The sequence below is a fragment of the Jaculus jaculus genome, chromosome 4 (genome assembly GCF_020740685.1).
Source record: "Jaculus jaculus isolate mJacJac1 chromosome 4, mJacJac1.mat.Y.cur, whole genome shotgun sequence".
In the NCBI taxonomy this organism is placed as follows: Eukaryota; Metazoa; Chordata; class Mammalia; order Rodentia; family Dipodidae; genus Jaculus; species Jaculus jaculus.
Window position 1 is genome coordinate 65472576 of NC_059105.1, and position 19938 is coordinate 65492513.

Genomic DNA, 19938 nt, shown 5'->3' on the forward strand with positions numbered 1-19938 from the left:
TCTCTAGCCGCTGCAAACAAACTCCAGATGCATGTGCCACTAGATGCGTTTGGCTTACATGGGTAAGTAGCGCATGCATCTGGAGTTTGCAGCAGCTAGAGGCCCTGGCGTGCCCATTCTTTCTCTCTGTCTGTCTCTCCCTCTGCTTGCACATAAATAAATAAATATTTTAAAAACTCAAAAAAAGTAAACTGGGAGCAATGACTTTTTATACATATTAGCAATCCTTTTTGCCTAGCTCCTCCAACTTCTAGTCCATTTCACCAAACCAACCACTATCAACTCTCTTGTTCCTTCTGTTATATAACCCTTTATTTTAATTAATTAATTTTTGTTTTCTGAGATAGGGTCTCACTCTAGCCCAGGCTGACCTGGAATTCATTATGTAATCTCAGGGTGGTCTCGAACTCATGGCGATCCTTCTACCTCTGCCTCCTGAGTGCTGGAATTAAAGGAAGGCGCCACTACGCCCGGCTACCCTTTTATTTTATTTTATTTAAAAAAAAATTTTTTTTGTTCATTTATTTATTTATTTATTTGAGAGCGACAGACATAGAGAGAAAGACAGATAGAGGGACAGAGGGAGAATGGGCGCGCCAGGGCTTCCAGCCACTGCAAATGAACTCCAGACGCGTGCGCCCCCTTGTGCATCTGGCTAACGTGGGACCTGGGGAACCAAGCCTCGAACCAGGGTCCTTAGGCTTCACAGGCAAGCGCTTAACCGCTAAGCCATCTCTCCAGCCCCCCTTTTATTTTTAAAAAGTGGTATGTTCATACTGTTATTCCTATCAACTTGCTTTGGCATATTAAGTAACAATTTAGCTCCTTTTTTCATCTCCTCTCTCATCTATATTCCTGAGCCCAAATTCCTCACTGCGAGCTAGAGATAACAGCACACATTTTGTAGGGTGTGTGTTGTATAGTCAGACCAAACTCTTCAGTCCAGTTAAGGATTCACAGTGTCATTTCTCCCTGTATTCTTCCTGCAAGTGGTGAGGCCACGTTACTTGTTACATGGACCTTCCTCTCCCCAGATGTCACGCATGCCCAGTATGCACACACACTCGGCTATTTATCCATGCTTTCTCACACTCGAATCCACAGCCCCACACATCCATGTGCAGCTCCTAAGAAGGCTTTCTCTGTAGCACCTGGCATGGTTGGATGTTCTTGGCTAAGCTTCAGACTCACACTCCTTCCCGAGAACTTTCCTCAACTGGAGTAACCATTAGGCCCTTTCAGATGGTGTGGGCTTAATATTGATAAGTGGGCAGCCCTGGTGGCTGGAGGGTGAGGTGAAGAGGGCATGGTCCATGTGGTTTTATCCTGGCACAGCCACAGTCAAAACATACCCCCCCCCATTCGTCACTGTGGCCTGCAGGGTGAGTTTGGGGGTGAGGTGGAGATGGAGCACCCTCCAGCTTGAAGGAGTGCAGAGTGTAATCAGAACCAGGCACGGAGGAGAGCCCTCCACGGGCTCTTCCAATCACAATGTTGTGATTAGTCACACTTCCTGCTTGGAAAACAGGCAGATATTAGAAAGGGAAATCCTACCGTGAGGTTTGGATGGGATTTCAAATAGTTCTTTGCTGCAAATCAGATTAAAAGCAGAAGGAGGAAGGCAAGCTCTCTACAGCTTTTCTGTTGAGTCTTAAAGCAGAGGAGAGCAGAGGCCTTGGGAATGCCTGCTCGCTGAGGCCTCCTGCTTGCTGGACTGTCCCATCCTGGTGACTGACCAGCACTCTCACATAGAGCAGGGCAGGCCATTGGCAATCTACAGCGTGCAGCTAAGGGAAATCACCCGGTGATGGGCCAAGTTCCCTCATCACTCTAGCTTTAGTTTCTTTGTGTGTAAACTGGAATGACCATAGCATCTATTTCATAGGACTCTTGTGATAGGGGAGCGAATGCATATAGAGAACTTAAAGCAGGCCGTGGCTGGTTAGGAACTTTCAGAAAGTATGGGTCCTCTATTCTCCTGAGGACTCCATCAATGCACTAGGTCAAAGTGTTTGTGGTCTGGCTTGCCGAGGTAAAGGGAGATTCACTGTGAAATAGCCACGGCTTTCTATCCCATGTTGAGGTTTAAAAGAATAACTTCTTTATTGACTCAAAATTTCCTGGAAATACAAATGTAAGCTTTTGAAACTTAGTCCTGAGAGGTAGCTGAGGCGTCCTGCTGAGGTGGTGATGACTGGTATGTTGAAAGAAAGTGCGTTGGCGTTTAATGCAAAGCCCACAAAGAACTTCCTTCCATTGAACTTTAAACTTTACAGAGGAACAAATAGAATGTGGAGCAAAAGTTCCTCAGCTCTTCTGCCACCAACAGATGGGGTTAAAGGTCTCTTCGTCTCTCTTTGGACTGAAGGAAGACGCTGACTTCCGGACAACCTTTGTAAGGTGACCTGCTTTGGAGATATATATATATATATATATATATATATATATGTATATATATATATATATATATATATCCCTAGGGCTTTGAGAAAACATATTCCAACCTTATGGTGATGATAAACCAAGAATGTGTAAAAAAAATAATAATCTGGCATTTTGTTCATCTAGAAGTCAAGTGACAGCTGCTAGTTGAAAAGTATATTTTTGTTATTACAGAAGCAAATTAAAATCACCAGAAAACCATGGAATGATCCGATTGCAAAAAAGTTATTTGCTCTGATTAAAAGCACCAAGAAATGTGTCTTGGTTCTAGAACTGCTTCATTTAGCACTTGACATAGAATAGATTTTTTTTTCCACAGCATAATATCTCCATTGAGATATAATTATTTTGCAGATTGCTCAACTGAATATTCTTATAAACATGCTGTTAGGGGAACTCACCCCTGGTGATCATCAGGCTATCGTGATACACTGACATGTGAGGGACGTGGCGGCCATGCTGGAAGCAGAGGAGGTGATTTGCTGCAGAGCAATTACCCTAATGCATTTTTAAAAGCATAAAATAAAGAATCATTTCATTTGCTGAAAAGATATTTTAGGTGCTTCAGTAAAGCAGTGACAGAATATTTTGATTGTCAGGCTTTTTTTTTTTTCTTCTTCTTTAAAGTTAGATAATTACATTTACCAGTTAAAGAATTGCCATTTAAAAATCATATTTTGTCTAAATGTTTAAAGATGTCTATTAAAAATGTATACTGAACATGACAGCGGCCTTTTCATGCTATAATTCCAGTCAGTGGGCTGAAAACAATTAGGCTGGGAAATGTACATTTACTCAGTGCCGGCTGGAGAGTCGAGTCTGTACGTTATGGCTTTGAGGAGAGTTCTAGTTTGCTCAGGTAGCACCTCCGGCAAAAGATTCTCCACCAGGTTTTCTCCCCTAGTGGGAAAACCCCATGGCAGTCTGGGTTTCCAGATATCCATTGTCTCACACCGCGGATGGAGAGAAAACTGGGGAGATGATTAGAACAACCGGATGTCCCGTCCGTTTAGGTCTCTCATTCAACTGGTGTGGCTGTATTGGTTATAGGAATCCTGAAAGTTTGGCTCACCCTTCCTCTGATGCCTGGTGTGGCCTCCTCAGGCCCTTTTTGGGGCGCTCCACAATCCAGCAGTCTAAGCTTGCATGCTTGCCTGAGTGGGGGCTACCGCCCTGTCCCACCAGCCAGGCCGGCTTCCACTCCAAGGGGGCGACTGTCTGGGCTTTTCACCTTACTGGTTTCGATCCATCTCTGAGACTCAGTACAGGAATGCCTGGAGTACTGAGAAGCACCATGCTGAAATTAGCACCTGTGACCTGATTGTCCCTGGTCTTTTGACACTAAGGGATGAAAGTGCACCCAGTCCTGCCCGGAGGAAGGAAAAGGCCACACAGCATGACCAGATGAGGCAATGAGTCAGGGCTTGCTTCTCCATTCTCGGACAGCCAGAGGAAAACTTCGAGGCCAATTTCCCTGGAGAAAACAACGCCCTTAAAAACAAGTTCTGCAGGGAGGCTGCAGAGCACTTTGCTCTGCTGAGGGGCAGTTTCCTTCCCAGAGGCACATACGGGTCTGTGCCTTTGTTCCCTGCCCGACATGCTTTCAAGTCCCCTCATTGTCTATGAAACCTAGTAGGTTGGGCTAGGCAGGTAGCTTAGTGGTAGAATGCTTGCCCAGCATGCACACAGGCCCTCTCTTCAATCCTCAAGAGTTCCCAGACAGAAAATCTGGCAGTCCCCCCGTCTTCACCTCCTGGCTTGCTGCCTCCCACCAGCCTGCTGTAGTCCTTCAAGTGATATCTATTCTGTACGTCTAATCATAACCCTCCTAGCTAGAGCAATGGCTTAGCTGTTAAGGCATTTGCCTGCTAAGCCTAAGGACCCAGGTTCAATTCCCCAGTATCCATGTAAACCAGATGCACGAGGGAGCGCACACATCTGGAGTTTGTTTGCAATGGCTGCAGGCCCTGGTGCACCCATTCTTTTTCTCTCTCTCTCTCTAACTCTCTCAGATAAAGAAAGGAAGCGTGGGAGTTTCTAAATTTTTGTGACCATGTACCCCCAACTTACGTGTTTACTTATAAAACATGCAAGAACCATTGTATTTCTGTATAAGATACAAAAATTAGACCAGCCAGTGTGGTGGCATATACCTTTAATCCCAGCACTGGGGAGGCAGAGATAGGAGGATTGTAAATGCCAGCATAGCATCTGAGAAAAGAAAAAAAAAAGATTATGACTGATGACAGTAGACAGTTTGATATTTTCTTCCCATGTCCCTACTGAGTCGCTTTGTGCCTGACTCCTTGGGGACCAGTTGTCCATGAGCAGCATGTGTTCTGTCAATTCCCACTCTATGTCTGAACCTCACATTCTGAGCGAGTGGGTCTGGCTCGGCCTAAGATCCTGCTCTGCCCTTTTCCCCCAGGAGAGCTGCTGGTTCCTGGCCACGGCATGTTCTTCCTAGTTCATGCTTGTACGTACTTTTCCTGAACTTCTGAGAATTGACAAACATAAGTAATCCTTGGAACTTTTATTTTAAACTCTTAAGATGCTCTAAGTAAATGCTGTCATCATTAAGCTAAGTGGTAAATGTTTCCCTGGCATTGCCTAACTTTCCTGAGTATAATAACTTAGAATTTACAGCATCCTTAATAAAGAATTAATTGAGTATGTCGTTGTGACTGGAGAGATGTATTTTGAATTAGATTTTTTTTTAAGCAAAGTAATTTTTATTTGTACCCGTGACAAAGTCATTAGTGATAGTCATATCGTTTAAAAGATGGGTTTTCGAAGATATTTTTAAAAGGTATCATTTATTACGATGGCGCCTGGGAGAGGGGCTCTTTGTCCAGGACAATAGTCTTTTAGCCTGGTTAGTGTCTTATTCTATATGAATGTGCCTAATTGTTATAGTGGCTAAACAGAACCCATCCTTCTGAGTGTGATCATTAGCTTTGAGGAGACATAATAGCAGTTGCTTCATAAATTTGCAGCAATTTTACATTTTCTTTTTTGCAGACATTTTTTTTTCCTTGTTCCCACTGGTGCTGAGGAAGTGCTGTGTCTACCCCATTGTCAGGGGCAGCTGTCTCTCCGCTTTGCCGCCGTTCACCCACAAAACTGGCAGATGGTGGCTGCTCGTGGAGACATGTCTTCTGCACATAGGGCCCACTGTGTTGGCTCTGGGGGAGCACAGCTGCCACACTGTTAGGAGGGTGACAGTGAGGCTCTGTCTGCATCTCAGACGTGGGAGCCCTTGTCTAGAGCCATGCGTTTGGAAAGGGTGCTTGGGGCCTCTGGAGCATTGAATAGGCACTTGCATATTCAGGCTGCCAGAGCTGTGTGAAAATATGGATTGCTATTAATTAGCATTTTGGACAGGAGTCAGTTAAGTTCTAGGGAAACTACTCTGCTGGATCTGCATGTTAATGCCTTCCTATCAGAGAGGTTCAGCCCCACACCCTGCAGCCTGCCTCGGACCAGCATCTCAAGTTTGATTCACACCCACCTCCACCTGGATTTTCCTGCCAATCAAATCTACTCAGGCGAGGCTTGGCTAAAGCGCTCAGTGGCTTGGGAAGGGACTTAATCTGCTCGAAGTGGGGGAACTTTTCTTAGATGCTATGACCTGCCCTCCATATCCAGAACTCCGCAGTGGAGCCAGCACTGCGATCTGATTTCCTCATAGCCAAGTCCAGCCCACAAGGCATGGCTTCAGCTCTGTTACTCAGTTCATGCCCTCCCTGTGACCAGTGTCCTCAAAAGTGGATGTATTTTGCATGTTGTGTATGTGTGTATGTGGACACATGCACATGCCCATGTACTCACATGTGGAGGCCAGAGAAAGGTGGAGGGGGTGGGGGATTCTCCCCTACTGTTCTTTTGCCTTATTTCCTGAAGCAGAGTTGCTCATTGAAGCTCCTCGGGGCAATTAGACAAGCTGACCAGCAAGTCCCAGAGATCCTCCTGTTTCTGCCCTTCCTCAGCACCCGGGCTCCAGTCATGGGCAACCAAGCCCAGCTTTTTATATGGGTGCTGGGGATCCAGCTCAGACCCATATGCTTGTACCACAAGCACTTTTACGAGCTGAGCTGTCTCCCCAACCTTAGATATATTCTAAAAAGCAGCCGCACTAATTCACATGTGTCATCCATTGATTGAATGTTTACACACCAGTGCCTTCCAGTATGTTCACAGATATGTCCAGTCATCACCCCGACCAATTTCACAACATTTCTATCACCTACAGAAACCCTACAGTTTCATGAACTGGGGAGATAGATGGCTCAGTGGTTAAAGGGTTTTGCTTGAGCAAAGCCTGCCAGCCTGGGGTTCGGCTCCCCATGTAAAGCCAGATACACGAAGTGGTACATGCAGCTGGGATTCATTTGTAGTGACAAGAGGTCTTGGCATGCCATACACTTTCTCTCCCTCCCTGCCTCTGACTCTCTCTTGCCACTTACAAATAAATAAATCAATAAAAATAAATAATATTTTAAAAAGAAACCCTACCATTTCTTTAGCTACAGGTTGTTTATTTATTTGTCCTTAAGCTATCACCTCAAATTCGGCCCCCAGCCCTTTTCCTAAGCTCTGCATAACCACTAATTCATTTAAAAAATTAATTTATTTAGACATGTGCATACCACATGTCTGGCATTTTACATGGGTTATGGGGCTCACACTTGGGTCTTAATGCTTGTGGGACAAACACTTTGTTACCCACTGAGCCATCTTTCCCGTCTCATAGTGTCACTTTTTATACTTTAAAAAGAGTCCCTTTCCTCATAATCTAAATTTATTTATCTCGCCAAAGCCCTATCTCCAAATGCCATCAAATTTAGGGTTAGGGTCTCCATGTATGAATATTCTGTGGAAGGGAGGCACAATTCAGTTCCCAACACAACTCATTACATTTCTCTTTTTACTTAAGTGAAATAAAAATATCTGTTTTAGGCGGCTAGAGAGATGGTCCGGTGGGCAAGAGCGCTTGCTGCTCAAGCATGACTGGAGTCCAGTCCCCAGAACCCACGATAAAAAGCCAGGCATTGCTTGGCATGCTGTTACCCTAGTGTCAAAGCAAAGAGGAACATCTCTGGGACTTCCTGGCTGCTCAGTCTAACTTAAAATTCAGGAGCTGGGCTGGAGAGATGGCTTAGCGGTTAAGTGCTTGCCTGTGAAGCCTAAGGACCCCGGTTCGAGGCTTGGTTCCCCAGGTCCCACGTTAGCCAGATGCACAAGGGGGCGCATGCATCTGGAGTTCATTTGCAGAGGCTGGAGGCCCTGGCGCGCCCATTCTCTCTCTCTCTCCCTCTATCTGTCTTTCTCTCTGTGTCTGTCGCTCTCAAATAAATAAATAAATAATTTTAAAAAAAATCCTCTTGCTGTTACAAACACCAGATACTTGTACTGTATTTTGTATCTGGCTTATGTGGGTGACTTGGAAAATGAACCCTGGGTGGGTAACCAACAGCTTACTGATTGGCTAAGAGATCTGCTCAGTGGAAACAAACCCATAGCTGGAACTGGAAACTGAGTCAGAATCTTAGGGAGACCAAGATCACGGGCTCCAACGAGAAGCTCCCACTAGTCTTTGGCCAATAAAAGAGGCAACACCCGCCACCATCTCTCTTAATTTAACAATGCTTATCCAGTTTAACCTGTGCTGACCTCAGTCTCCATTGGAGAATCTGCTTTCGTTTTTCCGAAGGCAACTAGGATTTAGGAGATGAACCACCCCTCGCACATCAGCCAGGTAAAACCCCAGAGGAATGGGCGAGATGAGCAAGAGCGCTGCTTCCATCCTGAGCCTGACAACCAGTGCCAGGGTCATAGAGACTGATGCTGAGGACACTCAACACATGCCAAAGCAGAGATCCAGAAGCACAGGTGTGTACATCTTGGCAAGCTGGCTGCTTTCATACAGCAATGTCGCCAGCTATCACACAAGGTTGTTGCCCATTTTCCCCCAGCGGCTCATGTAATGCTTCCCAGCACTGTATATGTCAGCCCCTATTTTCTTAATAAAAGATATTAGCTTAATGGGTTATGAAGCTCCTCAAGCTATTTGATATTTGGAGAAAAATACATAGGCTGAAGGCTATCTTCTTGCAAGTGTTAATTAGAAAATATTTATATGGATGAGGACCGCTGTGGCCATTTGGGGCGCTGCTGGGAGCGGTTGCACTGGGTGTCGGGCGTGGGGGCTGGAGGAGGCGGCCACGGCGGGCAACTTCCACTCGGAGGAGCGGAGTAGCTGGGGTGTGTCCCTCCAGACTCCGAATAGGAGATCAAGAATTTGATTCGTTGCCTGCTTTACTGGAATTCTACAAAACACACTGTTTGGACACTACAGCGTTGATAGAACCGGTTTCCAGATCTAGGCAGGGTGGAGTGATTCTCAGGCAGGAGGAGACAGAATATGTCCGCGCCTTCTTTGACTTTATTTATTTATTTATTTTTGGTTTTTCGAGGTAGGGTCTCACTCTAGCCCAGGCTGACCTGGAATTCACTATGGAGTCTCAGGGTGGCCTCGAACGCACGGCGATCCTCCTACCTCTGCCTCCTGAGTGCTGGGATTAAAGGCGTGCGCCACCACGCCCGGCTCCTCTTTGACTTTAATGGGAATGATGAAGATCTTCCCGTTATGAAAGGAAACATCCTGAAAACCCGGGATAAGCCTGAAGGGCAGTGGTGGAATGCAGAGGACAGAGAAGGGAAGAGGGGGATGATGCCAGTCCCTTACTGGGGAAGTATAGACCTGCCCCCGCCTCAGTATCGGCTCTGATTGGAGGTAACCAGGAGGGTCCCCATCCACAGCCTCGGGGTGGCCGGAGCCTGGGCCCTATGCCCAACCCAGCGTCAACACTCTGCTCCCTAACCTCCAGAATGGGCCTATTTATGCCAGGGTAATCCAGAAGGGAGTCCCTGGTGCCTAGGACAAGAGAGCCTTGGCTTTGGAGGTCGGTGAGCTGGTAAAGGTTAGGAAGATTAATGTGAGTGGTCAGTGGGAAAGGGGGGTGTAATGGCAAACGAGGTCACTTCCCATTCACACATGTCCGTCTACTGGATCAACAGAATCCTGATGAGGACTTCAGCTGAGTATATATAGCTCAACGGTTTTGCTGACAGATGGGAACAATCTTGTTTTTTCCTTCCCAGTTGCCATCTATACACTTTTCTTATAGGTGTCAAAAGCAGTCTAGTTTATATAAGCATTCTGTTACCTGTAATCTTTTCTAGAGTGAACTACTCCATTTCTAGTCTTATATACCTTATTTAGGGTAGGAAACTGGAGGGCTTTGTTTCTGATTTGGCAATCTGAGGTTGTGGCGGCCATGCCGCATGAGAAGGATGCATGTCTGGCCACCTTTCTCTTGGGCAGTGCACATCAACCTGTGGAGAACTGATGAACAGCAAGAGCTTTAGGCACGGCTCACCCTGACTGAGTGGCTCTGTTTTCATTCTCAAACCACTCTATCAAATGCAGTAGACCTTGCCCTTCCTCCCCATGAAGTAACCATGCACCGTGTGAACAGTACCCAGTGGGATCCTGTTTTCATTTATGGAACATGACCAGTGTGTGACTCATTCCGACATTTCAAATCCTGAGCATTCTCAGAACACTAGTAAAGGCATTTGTCTTCCTTCTCAGTCAGTGCTTCACACTTTCTCTTGTATTCTTTCAATCCTTGTCATTCTCTTCCCCCAGGCCCTAATTATTAGAAGAGTGTATATTTTCATTCCAAACGAGAAGCAGGATGTGCAGAGCACTTTATTCAGTGCATAGCTTTAAGCAAGTATTGGATTCACCCAGTGGACAGTCAAACTCCAAGCTCCCTACTTTGCCCCGAGGGGACAGTAGTTGCACACAGCTACAGCAGCTAAAGACACCCCTGGCTGACAGTGGGGTTCCAGCAGGGCTGTCTCTCCCGAGTGCTAACGGGCCACTTGGAATTCTCAGATTCTAGATGGAGTGGAAGGACCAATCACTTACCATATTCCATGGAAGGTTTTAGGGCCAAATACTGCCCTCTGCATCATGTGCAACTTGTAAAAAAAAAAAAAAACAGGCAGTTTAGAATTTGACTTTGAGATAGAGAGGGTTAATACTTTGAAAAACGTGTGAACCAGTCATAAATTATTTATGTATTACTCATTTTACATGACCAGAATAGCGCTTGAAGTACATTACATTACAAATACCTTTTATTTTTTATGTCCAGGTTAGTTTACAAATATAGAATGGTTTTTATGGGGTCAGGTGCTCCAAAGAATAGACCTATGAGACCAAAAATGATCTGGCTCTTGTTAAGACTATAACATGGAACTTTCAAAGTTAGTTCCCAGTCAGGAAAAGCGCTTAGTGGTCTCTGGTGTGGTGTGACCAATAGAAACACCTTCTACTTTCCTTTGACCTCATTTTAGAAAATTGTCTACCTTTCTAGTCCTGCATAGGTTCATAACATATGATAAGTCTGCATTCTTTGGACATGCACCAAATCATGGTGTTGCAGGGATCAGCACATTGCTTAGCACAGCCGTGTGCAGGTGTTGTGCATGAGAGAATGAGCGGAGCACAGAAGCGTGTGACATGATGTAGGGAAGTCAGGTGGCACCAGAATACGTACATTACCATAGGCAAACTAATGAGTTGGTGCTAATTTAATACATTTTTACCTCACACTAAAGTAATGCTTGACAAAAATGTAAACACTCAATTTTTAAAATGTTATCACAATTCTATGCACAGTGGGTGCTCAATAATGTTGGATGGACAGATTTGCAATACTCAAAATAATTCCATCTACTACTATGTTGAATTTTCAGTTAGCATAGATAACTATAAAATCCAAATACACATTCAGTCTTCTTTTCCTGGAAGTATGGCATCCAAAATATTTGAAGAAGATCCTTGTCACTTGTTTTTTGTTTTGCCTTTGACTTTGATATTAGCTTGTGATGTCTCCTCATCATGTGTAATAATAATGGAATATGCATCTCTACCCAAATCATAAGTATTTCTCAGTGACTTAGTGTCCAGAGCCATTACACAAACTGTTGGGTTGCATTTGGCTTGGTGAAGCAGTTACTGTACCTCAAGAAATCAAAGGACTTTTTAATAAATATCTTCCAAAAAAAGCAAATGCTAGAATCCTATTCAAATGCATATGTACATTGTCACAGAGCAAAGTAAACTGAAATTGGCTGCTATATTTTATATAATCATTTCTGCAAAAGTTCATTTTTGGATACTAATATTTGACATGGTTCTTATTAATTTACTGGAATTGTTTATTAATAAAGCAAATAGATTTTAATTATCCACAAGTAACATTTCACTATTAATTGTTTGAAATGGGTGATAAGCAAACCAATTTGAAATAAAATATGAACATGTGCCATTGTATTATAACACTATACACTTTCTTGACAGTTAAATTTTAAAGAAATGTTTTTTTTTTTTTTTTTTTGCAGCGTGCATTGAATGTTTATAGTATATGTAGAAATAAAAGTATGGCCAAATGTTTGGCTTGGTGATCTTTTGGAGAAATTAATCTTTGAATATTTGTCATGGAACAGCTAAACCTATGCTTATAGGGAATAAAAGGTATGTGCCTCAAAAAAAAAAAAAAAAAGAAAAAGAAAATATTTATATGGATGGGTAAGTGAATGATTTGAAGATGGGATTTTGAGCACCAGTTCCTGCTGAAGTTTACATAAGAAACTGTGTGGTCAGTTGTCCTGCTTTAAAAAGTGAAGATTAATTTAAAGAAATCACTTAGAACTGGGAATATCAGACCTGGACATTATATCTTTCACGTCTTTGACTGATATAAATCAGGTGAGATTGGGTGCTTTCAGGGTGACATGGTCATAGACGGTTGATGTAGATTAAAGATCAATAACTCACAAACTCTGTTGTTATTTTTCTGAAGAATTATAGATAAAAATTTTGTGAATGGCATCCAAATTCATGTATTTGATTTCAATTGTTATGAGACTTGGAATTTTCAATTCTAAGTTAATCATCAACTATTGAGATCCAAAGTCAAATGTGAACAAGTAATTTTTTCAAGCCACAGTTTCTAAAAAGACAATTTAAAGACTCTTTATTGACCTGAATAGAAAGTCTTGGCATTGATGAATAATTCTTTTTTTTCTTTTTTCTTTTTGGTTTTATGAGGTAGGGTCTGCCTCTAGCCCAGGCTGACCTGGAATTCACTCTGTAGCTTTAGGCTGGCCTCAAACTCACAGCAGTCTTCCTACCTCAGTCTCCTGAGTGCTGGGGTTAAAGGTGTGCACCACCATGCCAAAAATTCTGTTTTTTTTATTGAGAATTTTAATACATGAAAATATTGGAATTTGATCATAATCCCTTCCCGTTACTCTCTTTTGTTATTGCTCCCCTATTCCTGTTACGCTGAACCCCTCCCTTTTTGTCTCCTCAGCCCTTTATGTCAAAACGATGACCATAAAATCATGCACGTCTTGTGGAGGGAACAACATTCGCTGTGAGGTCATGAGTGTACCGGTCACTTTCTGTCCTGAGGATAGTGCTCCAGTGCCCTCTTTCCTATCCTGTGGTTCTTCTGCGCCTTCTCCCTTGGCATTTCCTGAACCTGGAAGGACATGATCGTGACATCTCATTTAGTGCTGAGCTTCCCAGCGCATTGCTGAATAATTTTACGATTAACTAGGAGCCTGTATTCGTGAGCTTCTGTTACTGTAAAATTCCCAGAGGTAGTGTAATCCATTTATGAAGAGAAAAGGTTTGTTTGGGTCCACAGTTTTGGAGCTATCAGTCCCGATTGGGTGTCCCCATTGCTTTGGGGTGAGGCTGCACACATGTTAATACAGAGCATCTGTTCTCCGAAACCTCACCCCTCAGGGCCAGGGTGCAAATCAAAGGAAGGGGAGGCTTCCGCTCGTCCTCACCTCTTAAAATTTCCACCATCAAAACTTCTTACCTGGGGGCATTTCAGTTCTAAACTGTGGCAGAGTCCTGTAGCACTTGTCTGGTAGAAAGCTTCCTCATCAAGCTGTAAGACCCTAACCCACTTCTGCACCCATGGACCTTAGTGAGAACTCCCTGAAAACTCAGGATGGCATCGTGTGTGCAGCTGGGTCACTGGGCTTTCCCAGGAACTCATCCTGGAATTGAGGAGAAGGGTCTGTGTTGCTGCTGCTGAGACATCTAGCTGTATCTCTACTGTATGTAGTCTGTCAAAGGGGTGTGGGTTAGAGAACTTCAGAAAGGGGCTTTTCTTGTTGTTGCCGCTCCAATGACATCCAGTGGCTGAAATAACTATTGGATATGCTGAGCAATTATTAGGTACCCTGTCCAGCCAGTGATTTCTTGAACAATAGCAAACAGTTTCAATACCACCTTCACAAACAACTCGGGGCTCGTGGATTTAGGATTAACAGGGCTTATCACAGGGTGTGCCCAGAAGACCTTTTGGTCCTGGGTTCACGTTTATGAAGAGTCTCAAAATTTACAATTTGACATTATCCTCAAATGAGACTACCTGGAGTCACAGGGCTAAATGACTAAGACTGAACATTCAAAAATAACTCTGTTGTTTTGGTAACCCTGTTCTGGCATGCATTTGTGTTTTACCATATTAAGACTCTCAAAACACAGAAGTGGTTCAGTAGTTTTTTACCACTGCGGGGTTGCTGGGGGCACTGACAAGCTTTCCCAGCCAGGCTCTGTCCACATGTATAGCTTTCCACTTTATGCTGTGGGCATGAAAGGAGTTGATGGCTTCATTTCTGCAGTCTTAGCGCTGCTGAACTGGCAATGCCAAAGTGCGGGTAAGGGCGTGGTACCTGACAATAGGCTCATTCGTGTGTTTGAGCCAAGAATGATGGAGTAGACAGATAGTCCCTCTGAGGAGTCTGGGCTCTGGCAGATCCTGGGCATGCTGCCTGCGCGTGCCAACTTTGCAATTGAAGTGAGCTCAGCAATAGAACTTGCCTCACTGGACCAAAGGAGGTCATGTGTTTGGCAGGTGGTGTGGGCCTAATATGAAGGAAGGTCCCAGTAATGGCTGTCATTAGCAGTACTGTCACCGTCTACGGTAGCGTGTGGTGGGTTTGTGCTAAGGGCATGTGGCTTAGGAGAAAAGGGAATGATTGAAAATCCAGTGTGGTAGGCGCAAAGCTGACAGTCACGAAGCTCGTGTGGGCCATGTGGGAAGGAAGTGGCCCATTCTGCCTTGGGCATAGATACCAGCGGGGTAGCTGGCTGGGGTCCTTTTGCTCTTCTCATATAGCAATAGGGGTACTGATGAGAAGCCCCTCCAGTGACAGTCCCTGGAAGCCTTTGTAAGTCTCAGCTTCTGACAGCTATAGGCACTGGTGGCAGAAGCTGCAGATGTGGGGTGCCCTACGGTGTTGACAGCCGTGGGGGTGTGGTCGGAGTGGCCTGCAGCTATTACAGCCTCAGAGGTGGAGCCAACGGTGGAGGGCAGCTTTTGTGACAAAAGACAAATCAAAACATAACAACCTCCCCCCCAAAAAATCTGTGGTAGCTTCTACCCAAATAATGGCACCAGTAACAGCAACTGTAATAACCAAAGGTGGCTGAAAAGTTCCCAAGCGTGGGCAAGGCAGCAGCAAGAGAAAATAGTGGAGGCAGAGGAGGCAAGAGAAGGATGGGAGCTGAGGCTGAAGGCTAGAAAGGTGAAAGAGCCATTGAAGAATAGCTGCAGGCCCTGGTCACTGGAATTGCTCCCGAGGGAGAGAGGTTTAAGGGTCAAGGGGTTTAGGCACACTAGTCGTGGGAGCTAGACTCTGTCCAGGCTCAGGGAGGAATCCTGATACCTAGGCCTGGGAGCAATAATGCCAGCCACTACCTAGGGCTAGGGAATCTGAGTTGTCAACACTTATTTCTGTTGCTAAGGGTCCTCATACCCTAGGCCTTGACCAGGGCTGCGACACCAAGGGTCACCACCTGCGACTGCCCAGTGCTGTCTGAAGTCCTGGAGATAAAAGCTGCCAAGGACCAGCACAGGAATAGCTTCTCCTGGCCCAGCGGCAAAAGAACCTTCAGCATTTTATATCCATAGATGCCAGAAAGGCTCGCATTCTGGTCTCACCCCACCTCTAATTAGCTGGGAAACTTCGGGCAAAGCCTTCGGGCTCCTGTGTATTGGTTTCCCAATCTACTAATGAAGGGGCGAGTCATGAAGGCTTGCTGAATGAAGCCATGCTGCTGACATGGACCCGTGCTTTCTGTGACATGCTGAGCTTGTGGCTTTGATACCTTGATTTATAATTAGATCTTGAAGAAAAAGAAAAAATAACATTTCTAGCTGGGCGTGGTGGCACATGCCTTTAATCCCAGCACTCAGGAGGCAGAGGTAGGAGGATCGCCATGAGTTTGAGGCCACCCTGAGACTACATAGTGAATTCTAGGTCAGCCTGGACTTGAGTGAGACCCTACCTTGAAACACCAAAACAAACAAACAAACAAAAAACCCCAACAAAATAACCCCCAAACATTTCCTACCATGCTTGTCCACACGATGCTGCTGTCTCATAACTAATGTCCAGTTTTAATGAGCTTTGAAAACAATGTGCTATGTCACACTTGGGTAAATCTGTTTGGCATAGTCCCTTGTCCCCCTGTTAGGTGTTGCTTAGTCATATTGGCAAATGAGGAACTAGAGTGAAGCTTCTCTTAAAGTTATCATCAATATCGTGTTACACCTACTGGAAACTTCTCAGCCTTTTTTTTTTTTTAATGCCGGGAAGATGGCTTAGTGTTTAAAGATGCTTGCTTGCAAAGCTTGTTGGCCAGGGATCAATTTCCAAGTGACCCACATAAGCTGGATGCAAAAAGTGGTACAAGCATCTGGTATTGGTTAGCAGGGGCAAGAGGCCCTGGTACCCAGCCCCTCCCAATATGCTCACATACACACATGCAAAAAAGATTCCCCAGGAGGGAGTTTTTAAAACTGTTAAGGAAGTCCAATGATGAATTGACCATATTTGTGTCTGACACCCTTCAGAGTGAAGGGTGAATAACGACTGGATGAATGTTCATTTTCTCACCACATGCTCGGAGGGATTTTAGTCCTAGTGTGTTCCAGAAATCCCTTGGCAGAGACTGAAAGCAAAAATTAGAATAAAATGGAGTCACTAATCTCTTTTCCAGGCCAAATGTCTTAACTCTCCATGAAGCCTATTGGTCAATGCAGCTTCATCTAACTATCCACTCACATACTTCTAGGACAGAAAGCCACAAACCAAGGACTTTGGGTTTTCTCTGATGGGTTATATATGGACTCATCTAAAGATGTCAGGACTATACACACACACTATAGATATGTACATATATACTGTATATATGTGAATATTCAGAAATGGTTAGGCATTAACTCTTCAACCTGAACAAAAAGTACAATATAGCCTTATTATAAAACAATATTATATTATAAAAACATTTGTGTTGCTTTAGAGAAAAAGTCCTTTGTAGCCTGGTAAAAATGCTAACATAATACAGCATTTAAAACACACATCATGGGCTGGAGAAATGGCTTAGCGGTTAAGCGCTTGCCTGTGAAGCCTAAGGACCGCGGTTCGAGGTCGGGTTCCCCAGGTCCCATGTTAGCCAGATGCACAAGGGGGCGCACGCGTCTGGAGTTTGTTTGCAGAGGCTGGAAGCCCTGGCGCGCCCATTCTCTCTCTCTCCCTCTATCTGTCTTTCTGTCTGTGTCTGTCACTCTCAAATAAATAAATAAATTAAAAAAAAAGTTTAAAACACACATCATTCCTACAAAGTAATCTGGGGTACCATGTATATTTCTCACCTCTATTCAAGCAGTCTTGGTCTAGTGCCCAGAGAGCAAAAACACAGCGAGCTTGCCTTGCCCCCTACCACTTGAATTGGATGTGGCAAGAGTGTGGAAGCCCTTGGATCTTTATGTGGTGCCACTTTCTGGGAGAATGTGGAGAGTGAAGACTTTCTTACACAGGAAGTACTAGGAAATAAGTCTTTTGGCTAATGGCTCTACCATTTTCAGAATGTTATAGTACTTAAAACTTATTTAAACACAAAGCATATAGAGTGTCCCTAGAGATCATGACATCAAAATAAAAGAGAGACTGATTGAGGGGGGAGAGAAGTGATGGAGAGTGGAGTTCCAGAGGGGAAAGTGGGAGAAGGTAGGGAATTGCCATGGGATATTGCTTACAATTATGGAAGTTGTCAATAAAAATAAATAAATTAAAAAAAATTTAAAACGATATTGCTGTCTAGTATTGAAGAGCTGGTCTCTTTCACTTGCTGATTTGCTTGCTCATATCTTTAATGAGGGAAATGGAGAGCCCTGAGGTTAATGTGTCAGATACTCACGCTTTTACTTAATTGAAAAATGAAGGGATTATCTGCTTAGGACTCCTCCTGTTTCAAAGAAGCTTGTCCTCTTTCCTTCTCTTAAACTCTAAAAGATCCCAATCTGGGGCTCTAGGTGGGATTTTCCATTTTCCAGATCCCCCACTCTTGCTTCCTCTTGGGCAAGAGCTCAGCATTTCTCCCTTCTCTTAGGTTCCATCTATAACCTAATAAAATCTTCCTAAACTTCAAAAAAAAATTGCAGCTGTTCAATGTAAAGTTCTCAGTTGTAAAGTAAATGACATGAGTTGCTTTTCTAGCTGCTGTGACATAGCACCTGACAAAAGGAAGGAGGACCCTGTAGCTCTGAAGGTGCAGCCCACCATGGCGGGGAAGGCCCGACGGAGGCAGGATCATGAAGCAGCTGGTCACAGTGCATCTGCAGTCAGGAAGGGGAGAGAGGAATGGTAGTGCTCAGCTTTCTCTCTCTTTTTAAAAATTCAGTCTGGGACCACAGCCCATGGACTAGGGCAGCTCACATGTAGACTGGGTCCTTCCATCTCAATTAGCCTAACTAGAAACTCCTTAACAGATATGCCCAGAGATCTGTCTCTTACACGTTTCGATAGCCTGTCAAGTTGATAATCCATTATTAACTGCCACATTAATTTAGCCTGATTTTTTAAATTACATCTGCTTTTACAAATCCTAAATTTTAAATAACCTGTGAAAGTGATTAAATCTCTTTTATACCCAAATCAAGCCTTTGTGGTGAATATTTATGTTGAAGTGTTAGCATCTTTGTTAAAGATAGAAATGATGCTTACTCTAAGAATAACTTCTGTGTTGGATGCATGTTTTGCCATTGTTGGTTTAAGATTTCTAGCCAATGCTGAAATATTTCTTACAATTAAAGTTTACTTTGTGAAGTATTTATCTGATTTGAGAGGAGGCTAAAGTTACTAGATTTATTTATTTAGCATGATTTTTTTTGAGGCAAGTTCTCATTATGTAGCTTAGGCTGGCCTTGAACTTGTGATTCTGCTGTCTCAGCTTCCCAAATGGTTTGGTTACAGATGTGTACTACCATATCCAGCTTCAAATAGGCTTAAAAAACTGCCTATACTGACAAAATTATAGCTTCCTGCTTTGAAAGTTGATTCTACTTAAATCTGATCATGCATTTACTTATTCATTGATTAATTCATTCTTAAATCTTTTCTGAAATACCCTTTAGTCAAAAATAAGAGCATATTATTTAGTTGTAGGTAAATAATTTCTCTCAGGGCTGAATCAAGAAGCTTTAAATATTTATTCTTTTGCCTGTCCAGTCCTATCCAAGGATAAATCTTGAGAGTCCTTCATGAGAGTGTATAGATTGTGTAGGTCTTAGCGAGTATATTAGTCATTTTCTCATTTTGGGGCCAAAATACCAGATCAGAAGCAACATAAGGAAAGAAAAGTGCTTATAGTTTCAGAGGGTAGAGTCCATCATGGTTAAGGAAAATATGGCAGGATCAGTAAGTTGGTATCATATCAGCACATCAGCAGAGAACTACTTAGCCAGTTCTCTACTTTGTTATGTAATCCAGGACCATGGGAAGTTGCTACACAGTTAAGGTGGATTTTTCCACCTTAATTAATTGAATCAGGTGAATTCCTCACAGACGTGCACAGAGGCTAATCTAATTACATAATTTCTCACAGATGATTCTAGGTCTTGTGAATGAATAGGAACCATCTCAGATACACTAACACTGGGGAGACTCTGGATAGAAAGCCAGACTCTGATGACCCAGAATGCCAACGTGCTGTACTGCTGAAGAGGGCAGAGCTTCAGGCTTGGCAACTAAGTGAACATGCGGTGGGGAGCCAAGCCCAATTTAGGAGAAGAGGAGACAGGGATGGCAGCAGGACATACACCTTGACAAGAAAGTGGACCCCAGGAGATGCAGCTTGTAGTTTCTTCAGTAACCAGTACTGAGAAGATTTCTTCCATCCTTAGACAAATGGCCTGCTGTCTCTAGAGTTTCCACAGGGACTTTCAAAACCATTTTTTCTTTCATCAGGGGAGTGTGCTTTCAAATGGATCTGTATATAAAATATGTGTATATGAAATGTCATAAAAAATACTACTGTTTGATTAG

At 43.8% G+C, this 19938-nt stretch overlaps 1 pseudogene; it reads left to right on the forward strand.

The window, feature by feature from the left end:
- The first annotated feature begins 8373 nt into the window (after positions 1–8373).
- On the forward strand, positions 8374–9546 carry LOC123460231 (annotated as a pseudogene).
- The last annotated feature ends 10392 nt before the right edge of the window (positions 9547–19938 follow it).